At 38.9% G+C, this 12,710-nt stretch overlaps 1 long non-coding RNA gene across 1 annotated transcript; it reads right to left on the bottom strand.

The window, feature by feature from the left end:
- Positions 1–849: 849 nt before the first annotated feature.
- Positions 850–7,203, bottom strand: LOC131894154 (uncharacterized). The gene is made up of 4 exons (XR_009374855.1): positions 4,413–7,203; positions 3,493–3,622; positions 2,614–2,753; positions 850–2,195 (listed from the first exon to the last, which is right to left on the bottom strand). It is a non-coding gene; the product is annotated as an uncharacterized LOC131894154 (long non-coding RNA).
- Positions 7,204–12,710: the final 5,507 nt, after the last annotated feature.

The raw sequence follows: 12,710 nt of genomic DNA, 5'->3' as shown, positions 1-12,710 counted from the left end.
CTTACATTTATTTATTGTGTGTTGGGGGAAAGTGGAGACACTAAGGCACACATGTGGTAGTCATAGGACAACTTGAAGGCCTCAGTTCCCTCTATCAACCACATGGTCTTCCGGAATCAAATTCTGGCTTGGTGACAATTGCCTGTACCTGTCAATCCATCTCACTATTAAATTGTCTCATCTTTAATCACACAGACATACAAACTGACCAAATAAATGTGGTTACAACATTTTTCTCCTGTTAACAATTACCTCTGTGTACAATTGAAGACTAAGACAATAGCATGGTTGCTTTGTATATCAGTCACCTGATATCTAACATTGAACTAGAAGGATTACACGGCTCATCAAGCAAGGACTATTTTTCATTTTGATTTCAACTTTTTAAAAGTGAAAGAAGAGAAAAGAACGTTAATAGGAAGTCTAAAATATCTGGGTTCTTTTGCTTTCTCCTTGAGATATCTCATAAGGACTGTTCTTTAACTTTCAGTCAGTTTGTTCTCTTTGGAGGTATGTGAGAGAGTTACTGAGCTCTCTACTATGTGTACATTGAGGTTGCTTACCATAGATATAATTTGTCTATTGTTTTTTGTTTTGTCTTAAAATCAAGTTGTATCACTTCAATCCCTCCATGTTCTTCATAAAAAAAGTGTTCTGACCGTGCAGTTCAGCATATTAGAACTCATAAATATCTACTACTTGGTGACCCTAAGTGAGTCCTCATGTAGACAGGGCATAATTGTACCTGGATTCTATATATTTCTAAAAATTGTTACACTCACACTCATAAAATAAATGTACAATTTTCAATTATTCTGAATATATTTAATAATATTTTAATTTCTCCGCTATACTTTAACTACAAATGTTTTGCAGACTTAAAAATATATGCACATACATATGTACACATACATATATATAATGCACATGTAGATATTATTTTATAGAAACAACAGAAAACAAAACATCACATTGAATTTTTATATAGATTACATTGAAAATTAGCTAGGCTCTTTTGTGCATTATACCTTATTGCATTAGAATGTTTTATCCTTCAGCATCCCTCCATTACAGCTGAACTTTTCCTTATAAAATCATGTGTTTACTGGAAAAATGTTAAAGCTTACAATAATTGCTTAACATGTAAGTCTGAGTTTTACAATGAACAGGATCCTTTTTTTTTTTTAGTCTATATTTTGTATCTATCATCAAATAGCACCCTGGCGGATAGTTTTTGGATTTTTTTTTTCTAGCTTAACATAAACTAGGGTCATGTGGGAAGAGGGAACCCCAAATGAAAAACTACTACATCATATTGGCATGGAAGCAAATCTGTATGTGTGCATGTGTGTGGTGAAAAGCGTTTTCTTGATTAATTATCAATGTGGGAGGACACGGCTTACCGTAAGCAGTGCCTCATTTGGACAGGTAGTCATGCATTGTATGAAAATAAAGTTAGCCATGAGGAGCAAGCCAATGAGCAGCACTCCGTCAAGGTCCCGCCTTCAGGTCCATATCTTGGTTCCCGTCTTGAATTATTGGTTTGACTGTACTCAGTGGAGAACTCTGATTTGGAAGCCAATGAACACTTCCTTGTCCAAGTTGCTTTTGGTCAAGGTCTTTATCACAAGCTAGGGAGATGTATAGAATAGAAATGTAGCTTCTCCTTCTTTTAGAATGGAAAATCAAGAACCAAGCCACTAGTGCATGAAAAAGACCTTTTAACGGTTCCTTTCCATGATGGAAGGTATTTGGACATAGGGAGACAACACCAAACATCCCCATCATCCCCCTCACTCCTTTTTATGACACATGATACCATATCATACAACAGGGAGAAAACTTTATGTCTGCTCATCACTGAAAGGTCATACTCTGAGCACAGCACAGGAGTTTTAGAGGGCGTTTCTTCAAAGCATAGAATGCTGTGCTTGTACCACGTAAAAGCATGTGCTCTTCACATACAAAATATATATATTTTTTAAATGTAAATATCCCTGGAAAAACTGAACTAATTCTACCATCATATTTGTAGCATATATCTCAAATACTGTCTGTATGAATGCGATTTCCGGTATGAATCATCCTGATGAAAATTCTCTCGAGCTTGGAGCTTGTAAAATCGAGTAAGTTATGTATCTTCAAAATGCAATGGTGGAAAATATAGCATAGCCATTCCAACTTCAAAGTGAGCACTACAAAAAAGGGAAGAAATATTAGTTCTAAAGTAATTCCATATCCCAACAAGAGAAACAGTAAAATCTGAGCTTTGAGAATGCTCCTCTTTGAGTCTATTCCCCTTCTCCAAATGCTCTAGTGCCAGCATTGAGGTCCCAGTGTTTCAGGTTGCCTAATTTCTGTGTCTTTTCTGAACACAGAGCACGTTTCAGCTTCCATGCATTTGGAACTTGCAGCATTTCTAGCCTAAAAGTACAAATTATGGGGCTTGTCATCGCTAAGACCAATACCGGAGGGGAACAATTAAAAGAATGAAGGGTTGATTTTCCTTAAGGTTTCAGTGGATTTAGTCCAAGGTCAGCTGGATCCATTGTTTTAGACTTGCAGAAAGATAGAATACTGTGGCAGCAACAGTGTGTTGCAAAGGCTACTCACCTTATGATAGCCAGGAAGCTGGAATAAGACAGAAGGGTAGAAATAATACATCCCTCAAATGCACGCTGCAGTGCTGCTAGTGATCTTCTTACTCTGGCAGGTACATCGTAAAGCTTCCAGAATATAGAAAAATAGTGCCACTGGAGAGAAAATTAAGTCTTCAACATGTAAGCCTATGAGGACATTTAATAGTTACCCCGAAAAACTCTCTGTGATAGTGTAAAGTACATATAGCCCCTTTCCAATAACGTTGTGTCTTAACAGTTGCAATCAGGCTTGAAAAGGAAAGTCCAAAATTACCTCAAGTGCAGTTTTAGCGTAAGACCCTGTGATTCAAAAAGAAAATCACATACTTCTAATATACGATGATATAGGAATGCTGGCATGATAATAAAGCAATGGACAGAAGCACCCCAAAGAGTATATCAATACCCAGGTTCTACAACACATAGGAAAATGATGTGACATTCCAACTCCTGAGCTCTGCTAGCTGTACCCTATATTCTCTCTATCTTAAGCTGGCTGTGTTCAGTGCCTATGGCCCTCCCTGGCAGACATTTGAGGATCTCATCATCTCTAACAGCCAAGAGTCTAAACTGCACCTTTGGCCCCACACTCATAGCTTGAAGCATTGCCTTCTTATGGACTTCCCATAGCATTTCTGACACTACTATGTATATCCTGGTTTCCCACATATATTTGAAAAATCTGTTTGGAAGCTCCCATCCCCCTATAATCTTTCATTTCTTAATTCTACAAAGCCAGCCCCATGTGGATGACTGCAGTTTCTACCAGCAGCTCAAGCAGTTGCCCATTCTATTATTTTTTTTAATTTTTAAAGATTCATTTATTTTATTATCTTAGACTCATGTGTTTTACCTGCATGCATGTGTGTGCCACATGTTTGTCTGATACTTTCAGAGGTCAGAAGAGGGAATTACATCCCCTGGAACTGGAGTACCAAGCTATTGTGAGCTGCCAGGTAGGTGCTGGAAAGTAAACCCAGGTCCTGTGCAAGAAAATGTGCTCTTAATCACTAAGTAAACGTTCCAATCCAACCTCATCTTTTTTTGCCATAGTCCTAGAAACTTCTGAGTATTTATGTTATTGAAGATGAAGAAATACTTCCCTAGATGGCCTCATTTAGAAACACATTTGTGAGCTCTCATCTACAAACAAAATCTTTGAAAATACTCGGCATGTATTGAGTAGGACCTGTCCAGTTCTTAAAATGTGCTCAAGGCATCTTTCCCATTGTTCTACTTTTATTCCTAATTCACACTGTGCATGAGCAGCTAGCAATAACTATCTAATAGTCTGAACATCGAGCAGACTTGAAATTTCTTACTAAAGATTATATCTCCTTTAAACTCTACCACACATGGCTCAAATGTGCCTAGGTCAACTATGGCCACTGTTAGAGGAGCCACAAATGGTGAGATTTCAAATATTCATGGTGCTACTATGGCAAACCTAAAATTTATAACATGGAAGAGTGGCTACTTTCATATGTCAAGAAAAGTGTAGAACCTCTCAACTCCTTGAAGAGTTTTTGAGAGAATTCTATCTACAGGTTAATGGAGCCACAGATATTGCTTTAGGATCATTCTTCATCTTACCAAACAGTATGTGGAAGATGCACACTGTGGTTTGACTATGAAATGTTCCCCACAGGCTCACATGCCGAATGCTTGAAAACCATTTAAACACTACTCTTTAGATGAAGCTAAAAACTCCTTTGTGATTCCTACCTGGAAAAAGTAAGTCACAGGCATTGTGTCTGTGAAGGTTAGCAGTACCTGGTCTTGCTTTTCTTTCTCGCTCTACTTCTTGGCTTCCAGGAAATGAGCAGGGTCAGCCACATGTTTACACCATTGTCAGACTCTCTGGCTTTCCTCAAGATCACTGCAAATAGATCCAGCTGCACTAGAACTAAAATGTCTCAAATTAGGAGGCAAAATATATCCACGTTTAAACATTGTTCCTCTCGGGTGTTTGTCAGAAGGAAGTCTGACTGACACAGAAAATTGATACTGAGGATTTGGGTGCTGCGATAAAGTCTAAAAGATTTTAAGATCTAGAGGTTGGCAAACGCTGCTGTAAAGCAAGCAAATGGTATCTCCTAGACATAACAACGCTACTGCAATGTGGAACTCAGTTCTGGTTGTCAGCATGGATGGGTTGAGAGATCCATCTCTAGTAAAGGAGATGTTGACTAGAAGTTGTCAGAATCAGTTTTCTTCAGGTATATTACCTCTAGTGGGTTGATCATGCTCCATTGAAAGGCTTACTACCCATACACATTTGGATAGCACTAATTTTTGACTCAGTAGATCATACACACACATACACACACACACACACACACACACACACACACACACACACACACACACCACATATGTTTCCACACTTATCTCATGTCCAGAGGGCAAAGGAATTGCTTAAAAAAAGCGTCTAAGATATTTGTGGAACCTCAGGGATCAGTCATCTAAAGACCACAAGCTTCTACCTCCCACTTTCTAGTGCATCAAGAAAATCTCCAAAATATTTTAAGATCATTCTCCTACTGTTTTAAGGAATGGTACCTAGTTTCTTTCTTCCTTATTAAGCTCCTAAATAGTGAGTTCCTTAGCCCCACCATGGGTTACCTATACTGAATATACCTTTTCTCATACAACCAGTCTGCCAATTTTCCAACTCTTTACTGTCTCCTTCTCTGTTGATTATAACCTCTATCTTAAAATCTTTTATTCTCATCTTCTATTTTACTACAGCCAAGTAAGAGAAGCCCTACACAGTACCCTGAACATTTTTCTGCTTAGATTTCTTCCACCAAGCATCTTAATTCATAGCTTCTGTTTCTTTCTGAAAAGCCCTAGGAAATAAACACAACTCAGCTGAGTTTTAGGAATTATGGAATAGATGACCTTTCTATGGCTTCCACAATCCTGTTTCCCACTTTTATCTGGAAGCTCATCGGAAATTGCTTTTATTGGTCATATTTCCACTAACATGCTGTTTATTGGCACTCAAGTAATCTAATAAAGAAGGGCATTCTTTATACCTTTTTGTTTTATAAGTACTCATTCTCAGTAATCTACCCGAAAACAAAGGACTTCCCTTAGCCTCTACCCAATACTTCACTCTGCAATCACATGCACATCCTCAGGATGTGTTACATAAACACTCCAGTTCTCTCGTGGCAATTTCCTTCTTGTCTCTGACACTAAAACAATAGACCACCAACTCAGTCATGTATCAAGCATGCAGACTTATTTCATACACTAATTATAACTAAAATGTCAAAAATCAAGATACTAATATCTAATGAGGGTATTATTGCTATGTCCTCTTTAAATGGTAGAAGACAGAAGGCAAAATATGGAATTTCTTTCTTGATGAAAACATTAAGGGTGAGGATGTCTAATCTCCTTGATGTATCGAATGGACTCATGGTCCAATCACCTTTAAAAAAAAGCCATTTCTTTTTAAATTATTATGCTGGTCATGTCTGAATTATGGGGCAGTGGGGAGGCACATTCATATCATAGCAGGCCATTACGATATCCTCCAGGATCAAAGAAAATTTCTTCAATTTTTCTCAGCTGAACAGTCAAGAGAGCCTTTCTCAGCTAATCAGCCTGACAAGTTCTCTTTATGAAAAAATCAGTCATCTTAGGCATCCTGAGACCTGTGCTGTGCATATTATAAATATGTAAAACAAGGATGAGTGGAGAGAGATTTTTAAACTCATTATCACGTTCCCTATCATTTTCCAGTCTCCCAGTGAATCAGCTCACATCAATGGTAATCACCTGGTTATTTTACGGAGATTTTAGACAGTCCATCTGAGTAGGACAACCTTGGAAGTTTACCACAGAAACTTGGGGTGGTTTATCCTGCGTCTGTTCCTTGTATTCAGGCTCTTTCTTTTACTCTTAATGGCTTCTAGTTTTATAGCACAGTGATTGTACATAACATACTACAGCAAGAATTTCTGGATCCATTTCCTTGTACCACAATTCTAGCAGAATTTTTGTAAGTCATTCACTTTTCCCGTGTTTCAGTTTCATCTCTATAACATGGTTATCATGGAAACAAATAGATTTCTAAAGTTACAGTATTTTAAGCAATTCTTCTCACAAAGGTAGCTCTTAATAAATATTAGATCATTGTTGTTCCTATGGCAACGCACTGGGTCACTTAGCATTAACATATCCCTCCTCTATTCCTGTCAATGTTTGTCTTAATGAGATTTGTTCTTGTAGGGCTATTGTCCATAGCTAGCTCTCCATGTAAGATAAAGATATCGGAAGCTACGGAAACAATACTATGATAGCCCTTATCTTTCCTATACTACTTCCAAACAATATGGAAGATGAAAGTATGTCAGATGGAGATGGAAACACAATCCTTATTGACTTGTAAGAAAGAATCTGTCCTAATGGACCACTGAAATATTTTCCCTGTAGATGACCTATCCAGAAGAGTGAGAAATATGGAGCTTAGAAGATCACAATAGTGAATACTTCCCAAACCCATTAGTCTGACGATTCTTCTTCCTCCTCTCTTATAGAATTGTGAGGCAGATGATAGACAGCAGCCTTACGTTCATGAATATACTTGTTAATGAAAAGAATTTCCATTGAGAAGCAGGGAGAAACTATTATTTTCATCTTCACCACGGATCTACTATGGGAAAGAAAGTGGACCAACCCATCAATTAATTCTTCTTTTTTCTTTTTTCTATTTTTTTTTCAGGTGGTTTTGAGGATTTAAAGAGCCTCACACAATTCAGGCAAGGTGTAGAGCTTAGCTACAACCCTAGGCCTTGTGATAGAATGATATTGTAGCTATGGTATTATCAGAGACACGGTTCCAATATTAATAAGGAAGGCCATCATCTTTTAAGACCTAAATAGAAGAAAATGCTAGATGACAAAAAAATTCTACCTGCGAAACTAGGCACCTGCCACCTAACATTTAAGAGAAAGAATTTCATAGTGTTTTATAAATACATTTCTGTGTTCACTAATGTTAATTAATTGTGCCTGACACATAGCCAATTAATACTGCATTATTCTGACATTTTTAGTAATTTATTTTTTATTCACTTTACATACCAACCACAGTTCTCCCTCCCTTTCCCTCTTCCCGACACCTCTACTTTGCCCAACCCAGCCCCATCCACTTCTCAGAAAGAGTAGGGCCTGACATATTCAGTGGAGACAGGACCAAGCCCCTCCCCTTCACATCAAGGCTGAGTAAGGCATCCCACCATATGAAATGGGTGTCAAAAAGCCAGCTCACGCACCAGGGATAAGATCCTGGTCCCACTGCCAGGGGTCCCACAAACAAATCAAGCCAAACTTGTAGAACTTTTCTGTGGTCTGTCTTTTCCTTTTAAATACTTGGAACAACTTTGTATGTCTGTTCCTCCTTTGAAGGTTGATATGGTTCACATTCAATGCAATGAAGTACATATTGGTAGTTAGCTGTAACCCAAGCACATAATTTTAGGTACTAGATTTGAAGTGAAGAAATTGCTCAGTTTTCTTTCAATAGTAATCAGACCCTCCCAAATCAATAGTAACTCAATAACCTGAAATAATGGGTTGGTACTGTACTTGAATACCTTTATTTTTTGTTTCTTCACAGATGAAGCAATATCTGCAAAGAATATGGATCTATATTTGACCACCAACCTCCAATTGATAATATAATTATTGATTTTAGGTATCCTCCTTATTAGTCTAAAATGAAGAATCAATGTGTCTTCAGTTATCATTGCATGATAAGAAAAAATAGAGGCAATGAAAATTTTCTGGGAACAGGAAGGAAATTATCTGGTAAAATTTCAAAGCTATGCCTAGTAACTAGACTATATAGACTCTAAATTGGCATGATGACACAAAGGTCAAAGACATAAATGCAGTTCAAGTTTTTCATGTGTCACATACCTCACTGTATCATGTTCTACCAACTGAGCAAGCTGGGCCAATAATCCCCAGGGAAGCTCAACCTGGTACATTCAGTCCAGGCAGGTCCAGTCCCCTCCTCCCAGACTGAGCAAAGTGTCCCTGTATAGGCCCCAGGTTTCAAACAGCCAGCTCATACAGTAAGGACAGGTCCTGGTTATTGGCCCAGCTTGCTCAGTTGGTAGAACATGAGACTCTTAATCTCAGGGTCATGGGTTTGTGCCCCACGTTGGGTGCCAGATATTGGTGAAATTATTAAGGCCATTCCACATAGTTAAAAGGAGATTTATTTAATGGTGTAACTTACAAATGAAGGGATAGGTAGGTCGCAGGGTCTGGGGAAGGTGTATCGCAGTCCAGCGGTGTTCTCTGGAGCTCTGCTTGGTCAACCTCCACCGTCCAGGGTCCTGGAACAGAGAGAGTGCTGGCCCATCCAGATCTCGGGTCTCTCGGCACCTCCCTTGGCCCTGCCTTGTAGGTGTGACAGTTGCCGAAGCCTCAATGGGGGTTGGAACTTCCAGATCAAAGCTGGAATGGCTACCCACTACACCTGGTCCCACTGCCTGGGTGCCTCCCAAATAGTTCAAGCTAATCAACTGTCTTACTTATGCAGAGGGCCTGATCCAGGTGGGGGCTCCTCAGCTATTGGTTCATAGTTCATGTGTTTCCATTAGTTTGGCTATTTGTCCCTGTGCTTTTTCCAATCTTGGTCTCAACGATTCTCGCTCATACAAACCCTCCTCTTTCTCGCCAATTGGACTCCTGGACCTCCACCTGGGGCCTGGTCGTGGATCTTTGCAGGACCCTCCCCCCACCGGGAAGGTTCCCCTTCTCCAAGTCCCCCGGCAGACCCTGCAATCTCCATGCCCTGACCCCACACCCATCCAACCGAGACCCCAGCCACTTCCTGAGACCTAGAGACCAGCCCCCAGCTCCCATCTGGCCCAGAGCTTCCACTTGGACCAGAGAGAGGCTTCCTGAATCTGTCAGCTCTGTCTGGACCAATAGCACTGATAAGACCAAGGATGAATCCACAAGGAGATGGGCAGATGTCAAGGCAGAAGTACATACAACAAAATGAAGAGCAATACAGCATCACCAAACCTAGCCCTCCTCCAACAGCTAGACCTGAAGATCACAAAATGGAAGAAGCAGAAGAAAGCAACCTTATGAATAACATCATGAAGAGGCTAGAGGCTTATAAAGAAGAAATCAAAACTGAAATTGAGGAAAAGACAAACAAAAAATGGGAAGAATGCTCTAAAAAACTAGAGGAAAGGACAAATAAAGCAGAAGAAAACAATAAATCCCTGAAAGAAAACCATGAAAAAGCAATGAAACAGATGAGGGAAACAGTCCAAGACCTGAAAAGGAAAATAGAAAAAATGAAGAAGACACAAACAGAGGGAATGCTGGAAATAGAAAATCTGAGTAAATGAACAAGAACTTCAGATGCAAGTATAACCAACAGAATGCAAGAGATGGAAGAGAGGATCTCTGGTGTTGAAGATACGGTAGAAGCAATAGATTCATCAGTCAAAGAAAACACTAAAGCCAAATATTCTGTTTTTATCTCTCAATTCTATGTATATTGACTACAAGTCCATTTCTTGCCATTTACATGAGATAGGAATCCTAGAATTTATAACATGTGCCTCATGAAGTGTATCTATAGCATGTACTGTTACCTGATAAGTGACCATTCATAGTTACAATATCTTTACTTAAAATAGAAAGGTTAGAATGGCATAACTCCAGATTATAATTAATTGTGCAATGGAAGAGCTGTCAGTGTTCTGGGAGTTGTAATCAAAGTTCTTTACAGGCATTTCCCATTCATTTACTGTAGCCTCCATATGGTATCCCTAGTCACAGGAACTCTAATTGATGGTCAGTAATTAATGAACTATACATCAATTAAAAAATTGCTATTGTGCAGTCACAGGAATTTGCCCAAACTCTTTTTCTCTCCTAGTAAAATTTCCCTTATATAGTCCATGGGCTTACATCTCATTGAAATATCTTCTCCAGTACTCCCACTCAATGAGATTTACTTCAATATTCCGTTTTATTTATTATTTTATTGTTTTGAAACAGGGTCTCTCTATTTAGCAATGGCTATCCTAGAACGTGCTGTGTAGACCAGGCTGGGCTTGAATTCAAAGAGATCTGCCCGCCTTTGCCTTCAGAGGGCTGGGTTAAAGTGTGTTTCATCACACCTAGCCTACCCAATACTCCTTGTAAATGGTAACCTCCTTTCACATTTCTATCTCTCTTTTGTGTATTATTCATATCCCTTGTGCTTATTGCTATTTAAGAATGTATAGACTTTAATGATTTTACTACCATCAACTCTTACTCTCTTGAAACTAGACTAAGTGGGGGCCAGGGCTTTTTCTTTTCCTCTGATGAAAACTCAGAGTCCTTTAACAAATTTTACGATATTAGACATTTAACAAATAATAGTCACAAGAATGAGTTTAATCTAACTACAACAAATCATGTCAAAAACTGGTAATGAATGTTAAGAAGCATTAGAAGTGTTCGGCTCACTTTTGCAAACACATTCATTCAATGGGTAGTTAAGTACTGTCCTATGCAGTCAAGTTATATCCAATGAGTCCATATATTTTTGTTGTTTACTTTAAATTTCTGTCTAAAATCTACTTGACTGTCTATCATCTATCTGTCTGTCTATCTGTCTATCTTACTAAATCTATCTATCATCTATCAATATATTTATCTGTCTGTCTGTTTATCTTACTGTGAATGCATGTGCCAATTTGTTTAATTGTATACCTATCTGAAAGATGTGTTAAGACATTTCTTCTTCTCCTTCTTCTTCTTCTTCTTCTTCTTCTTCTTCTTCTTCTTCTTCTTCTTCTTCTTCTTCTTCTTCTTCTTCTTCTTCTTCTACTTCTGCCTCTGCTCCTGCTGCTTCTTTTCCATACATTACATTCCAACCTCAGCTTCCCCTCCATTCAGTCCTCCTGATCCTCCCTTACCTTTCCTCTACCCCCAACCACTTTTCCTCCATTTCCCTTCAAATGAACAGCAGGATTCCCAAGGATATGAACTGAACATGGCATAACAAGATACAAAAAAACCCAAAAAAACAAAACAAAACAAAATAGGCAAAACCACTCACACCAAGGCTGCTTGAGGCAAACCAGTAGGACAAAAAGGGTCCCAAGATGAAGTGAAATTCATAGACAGCCCGCCCACTTTCACTTTTAAGAGTTCCACAAAACCTCCAAGCTGCACAACCATAACGTATAAGCAGAGAACCTAGCTCAGACGCGTACAGGGTCTGTGGTTGTTGCTTTAGTCGCTGAGCTCCCATGAGCCCTGTTTAGGTGATTTTGTGGGCTGTGTTCTCAACCCCTCTGGCTCCTAAAATCCTTTAGCAGCATGGTCCTAAAAGAACAATGCATCCCTCCCAAGACATAGCAGGGTTACGGATGTTGTACCTATTTCCCAATAGTTCAAATGAATGTAGAAGAAGCTGGACTGCATCCCAGCTAAGGTGTTTAAACTGTTTTGTGTTCTGACTTCCAATGAAGACTGGTAACAAGTTAATGATTTGTGTTCCAAACACTGTGGGAAGTTAGTTCCCACAACATCTGCACAGGCTCATTGCCTTGGGGAAGATATAAACGGAAACTATGTTGGTACATCCATATTGTAAGTGATTTTAGAGGCTCTCACCCCTTTTTAATAGTCTCCTTTGGGGAAGGAAACTGTGTGATAGCATACATAAACACACACACAAACAAGTACACAGACAGAGAAGGAATTGTCGATCACGTCAGGAGAAAGTGAATGTGCCATTTACCCCTGAGCATACTTTAAGTGACATTTTTCGTGCCTTTAATGTAACGTGTGTGACAATAGAGAATCTGAAATAGTTTGTATTTTAACCAGTTAAAATATCTTCCCAATATAGTTGCCCAAAGCTAGAATAAAACGATGTGACATTGGGATTTATTTTCAAACGTTTATTTTGCTGAAATAAAACTTCCCTGAAGGTATTGATAGAGTGTAGATGTATACACAGTTACATCAGAGTGAAGGAGGGAGACACACACTGCTAGCCTGTGGTAAGAAAATTCTCAG

Source organism: Peromyscus eremicus, chromosome 17 (assembly GCF_949786415.1).
Source record: "Peromyscus eremicus chromosome 17, PerEre_H2_v1, whole genome shotgun sequence".
NCBI classification, from domain to species: Eukaryota; Metazoa; Chordata; class Mammalia; order Rodentia; family Cricetidae; genus Peromyscus; species Peromyscus eremicus.
This window is presented reverse-complemented; position numbering and strand designations above follow the sequence as displayed.